Below are 5,414 nucleotides of genomic sequence, written 5' to 3' on the forward strand. Positions count from 1 at the left end.
AAAAAATGTGGTAAATTAGGACATTTTGCAAAGTTTGTAAATCTGCCGGTGCCGAAAAGTCCCGTAGAACTGCCATAACTTCTTTGACTTCAGGGAATCCAAGAAAGCCCAAAGCCATTGTTCTTGTACATGGTATTAAACGCAATGCCTTGGTAGATACTGGAAGCTCTGAAAGTTACATTAACTCTAATGTCGGTAAAGAAAACTGCTGGAAAGTAAACCCTTCTTCATGCAGCATTAATATAGCGTCGACAAGTCTCACCAAAAAGACACAGGGCCATCGTATAGTGCCTCTTTCCTATGAAAAGAGAATGTACACACAAAAGCTTTCACTCCTGCCTGACCTCTGTGCTGACGTTATCTTAGGTCATGATTTTTTAGGGAGGCACTCTGAAGTCTGCCTCCCGTTCGACGGATCTCAAGACCCACTCAAAATCCTTGGAGTAGCAGCAGCCAATGTCGAAGCTCCTTCTCTGTTTGAGAACCTAATTGAAGACTGTAGGCCTATCGCAACTAAGTCACGCCGCCATTCAGAGTTGGACGAACGTTTCATAGAGTCAGAAGTGCAGAAGCTCCTCAAGGAGGGTATCATCGAGCCTTCATCGTCACCATGGAGGGCTCAAGGGTTGGTTACGAGTAGAGAAAGACACAAAAAGAGACTAGTCATTGACTGTAGTCAAGCCATCAATATAAATATACTATTGAAAGCAGTCCTAGGTTGTTGTTTTTTTTTTTTCTATTAGGGTTAGCTTGAGGTCCGAGGATGTTTTTCTCTATCAGGGTTAGTCATAAGTCTTAGTAAAGGTGCGAGGGTGTTTGTTTTTTCGGGCAAAACAAAATGAAAATGACGACGGCAAACCAAAACAATGGTCGTATTAGGAAAGTTTAAACTTTCACTACTCCATCAAGGTTTGTTCTAGAGTTTTTAAAACGCAACTATATTGTGTTGACAAATTAAATAAGTAAACGCATAACAAAAGATCCACGGTGAAAATACAAATTGAAAGAAATGCTAGCACGAGGGGCTTTAGGAAGGTCCCCCGATTTTATAATACATTTTAGATGTGATTTTTTGTAAAATATGTTTTTTGTTAAATGTTATGTGATCGTAAGGCCAACTAGAGAACCTGCACGCGATTTCATGCAAACTAATATCAGAATATTTTTCGATACATTATTCTCACTCTCACTTAAGTCGTATTGACGTCTGTCAGATCAGAACGGTCACGCGTTGGTCTACTTTGTATCATCACCGATTTCGATCGTTGATAATTGATTGCTCGTGAAGCAGCCGAAGCAAAGCCAACTAACTAGTTAAAAACATCCGATTCTGTCTTGTTTAATTGTAAAATGTTTCCATCTGAAATCAGTATCACCTTATTACAATACCGCGTCCGATGAAAGAATCTATGGCAAAATAAACAAAAACAAACCAAACAAAATGGATAAGTTTGAAGCTAAGATCCTATCACTTTAACTTTGGTGTATGGATATGATATAATAGCCTTGGATTGGTTAAGTAAGACAACCGGGACGCAACACACCATGTAACATATGGAATGGAATTAATCTTTACAAAATAACTTACGAAATTATTTGCCATTGGTACGGGTATATATGTGTTCATTTTGGATGGTCTCTAAGATGGAAAGGTTGTGACGTCAGCACGGAAGCGCACTATTCGAAATTATTGGTGTGAAACATTTATTTTAAATGTTGACGATCCTTCAGTCAAAATTCTCCGCCTCTCCATCCTCTTCCTCCTCTTCCTCCCATCATCATCATCATCACCATCACATCATCAAAATCATCATCTCTATCAGCACCACCGCTGTCATCACATTCACAATCATCATCATCATCATCCTCATCATGATGAACATCATCAGCGACGTAGTCGTTGTCACTGTTGTCGTCACCATTCTCGTTCTTTTCATAATAAACGGGGTGATCGAGGTGTAAAAAATATAAAGGATAAAAGCGGAGAAATATATATATATATATATATATATATATATATATATATATATATATATATATATATATATATATATATATATAAACATCGATCGTTTGGAAAGATTTATAATCACAGCATTATCTCCCACATTAACACAATAAACTGCACCTGACCCTGACATTTTCCCTTCCGACAAACCATCCATGCCAGGACCTCAACAAAATCAAATGGCCTCATGGCCTAGCAGATATGGGGAGGAGGCCATACAAAATAAAACAACAACAAAAAATAATAAATTAAAATAGACCGCAGCTGCCAAACATTATTTAGTTTTGCTGGTTTCTTCCTTTCCTTTTTTGACTTGTTTACCAGGAACGTGTAAGAATCCCAATTTTCTGCTTTCTTTTCTCTATAATATTTCCGCATTTGTGATAACGAAAAACAGGCGTCAAATCACTGTTGGCATGGGTCGTTGTAAAGCTCTTTTTAATAATATATATTACGCTAAGCTGAGCTCAATTTGTATCAACGATAATCATATTTTACGGTTGCTGTTCTACTTGTTGTTGAGGACTTGGGTAGTTTCCAGTTTAGTGAAAGACGACGATAAGGTAGTCAACAGGTTATAGATCTAGACTTAATCTTTGTTTGCCAACATCCGTGGTAAAAAAAAAAAAAAAAGAACCAAAATTTGACAATTTCAAAGAGGAAACTGACGTCATTTCCAAGAGCAATCCATTGGTGTGTTCTGAAACCATTTAAAAGTCCCACAAAGACACAGATATCAATGTGAAATTGAATGTTCAACAACGCCCCTACCATATTATCTCATTTATCTGTAGTGTTTCATTCATCCTGTTTTTTGATAAAGGGGAAACCCGAAACGTCCATTTGATCTTTTTTCGTGGTTAAATTGAAGCTTACATTCAATTTCACATTGTTATTTATTTCTTTGAGCTTCGAGCAGCAACATTTACACAGAGACATAGGCAAAGTGTCCCCCAAAGTGAGATACACGTTAATGGTATCCTGTGTAGTTTTAAAAATCTTTTCAATAGCAGTTTGGAGAGGTGGATTTGCATTTAAATAATATATAACTTCCTATTAAATAAAACATTCAACGGACTGTCTCACTCTTAGCAAAAGTCTCCACGTGCAAATCCCGTCCTTCAAATCATCTTGTTTGTTTGTTTCTTGTTTTTGTGGGGTTTTTCAGATCATTTTATCGCCAGTAAAAAAAAAGGGAGACGATTGTTTTGTTTTTTTTCAAGGTTAGACTTGAAGCTAAAAGCACCAAAGACAAAGGGGACTGGTTCAAATAGAGAACAGACGACTCCGTGAGCAATCCATCCAATGTGCCTATTTTGACATTGCCCAAAAGTTCCATCAAGGCACAAGGAAAGAATCCCGCTGTGAAGGATACACTATAATACTTACAAGATGTAATATATTCAAAACTAATAACTATAATAGTACATAAGCAAAAGATGATTTACAAGGACAAAAATATCATCTTTCTAAAGAATGGAACTATACATTTGACTGCTTCCCTCGGCTAAGGATCCCCACCAGGACCAGGGAAAAACCTAGCAATCTCAATCTAGAACAAAGACATAGAGCAACATAGAAAGAGAAAACAGATATAAGGCAATAGAAGACACCGTAAAAGTGACATCTCCGCCCACCATTGGAGGTAAGAAGATTCCACCCAGTCAAATCATCTTCTTCTAGAACAGAGACGATTGGAAGTAACAAGGGAAAAGGGTTTGTTTTTGTTTTTAAGGGTTTTACGTCGCTTGCAACACATTTAGGTTATATCAGCGCCAGTAAAAAGGAGGAAAATGGGATAGTAAAAAGTTATGGAATTACAATTAAAGCACCCAAGAAAAAGTAAGACAAAAGGGGAACTAGGAACAAATAGGGATCAGATGTAGAATCCAAGAGCATACCACCAATGTACTTAGTTTGAGATCACCTATAAGTCTCATCCGGACACAAGCACAAAATCCAACAAAGAGGAATACACTCAAATGCTTACATTATACATTAAAAATAAATATAATGATACATAACAGAGAGATGATTTACAAGGAAAAAAATATCATCTCTCAAAACAATAACTATGCATTCGACTGTTTCCCTCCCAGCCAGGACTCCGAACAGGGCCAAGTAATCTCATTCCAAGACAAAGACAGAAAGCATGTTGGAAAATAGATATAAGGGGATAGAAGACACAGCGTGTACCTCCCTGCCCACTATGGGAGGTCAGGATCCCCACCCAGAAGTGATAAGGGGAATAGAGTCCAATTTTGGGATAGCATTTCACCGCCTAGATTGGTCTCGGCCTTTCGCAATATACATATATAGAAATAAATTAATAAAATCAATTTAAATAATGCATTGGTTCCTTTATAATTTATTTGACTATAAAATTTTTCATCATCGCCTGTAACATATAATATTATCATTCAAAAATAAATAAGTACGATAACTTTTTGATAGTATATGAAAAAAAAAAGAGTTATGGTTCTTGTAAATATGACTTGATAACACCTAATAAGAGATGTGACAGCATTTTAGTAAAATATATGAGACAATGCGAAAAGCTATGAGACAAAATGATTTTCAAAATAATAAACGCAACGAAAGCGTTCATAACAGTATGCTGACTGTTAAGAGACATAAAAAATACACAACACAGTTTGATAAAATGATAAGTTAAAAAAAATAATGTATATTTCAATGTTTTGTTGTAGGTACTAATGATCCCTAATTATGTAATATAAATAAGTGTTTAGTCATGTCAATTAAATGAAGCGTTACATATCTATAACAACAACTAGAGGAGAATCTCTAATGGAAAAACACAGTGGACACTTACCTAAGTCCCTTAAAATTAAAAATCCTCATCATTCTTGGAAAGGGAAATATAACAGAAAATAGCTTATTTATCCATTATTCACATATTTGCCGCTTTCACGACTAATTTTCGGTTCTAAATCATTAGAAATTACTATATATAAAAGGTTTCCGCGTGATTTTGATTTTAAAATAAATAAAAAATAATTAAAAATTAAATTAAACATACGGTAATTAAATTATAAAATAATTTGTGAAACAAAAAATAATAATATATAATCAAATAAATAAAGAAAGAATAAATCAACGAATAAATGAACAGTAAATAAACAGTAAATAGATAAATCAATATATAAATAAACAACCTAAATAACTAAATGAAAGCTAGTGACAAAAGCTAATCGGTGTGCCATTTAAAAATAAATCCCTTTTACAAGAAATGCACATAATGACCTGATGTTGTTTGTTATTTTTTACTCTACTGTCCTGCTAAATAAAATTTCAGACCTTTCTTCTACTCCTAATGGGTTTTCTTCTTCTTCTTCTTCTTCTTTTCTTCTTCTTCTTCTTCTTCTTCTTCTTCTTCTTCTTCTTC

At 35.0% G+C, this 5,414-nt stretch overlaps 1 protein-coding gene across 1 annotated transcript in view; it reads right to left on the reverse strand.

Moving 5' to 3' along the window:
• LOC144971116 (uncharacterized) overlaps window positions 1-1,691 on the reverse strand; it is a 6,127-nt gene extending 4,436 nt beyond the window's left edge. Inside the window, exon 1 of the mRNA XM_078911522.1 lies at window positions 1,589-1,691. The gene's annotated coding sequence lies outside the window, so the exon portion shown is untranslated. The remainder of the gene's footprint in view (window positions 1-1,588) is intronic.
• Window positions 1,692-5,414: the final 3,723 nt, after the last annotated feature.

The sequence above is a fragment of the Berghia stephanieae genome, chromosome 4 (assembly GCF_034508935.2).
Source record: "Berghia stephanieae isolate SIO BIC M18660-M18661 chromosome 4, UCSD_Bste_1.3, whole genome shotgun sequence".
Taxonomy (NCBI): domain Eukaryota; kingdom Metazoa; phylum Mollusca; class Gastropoda; order Nudibranchia; family Aeolidiidae; genus Berghia; species Berghia stephanieae.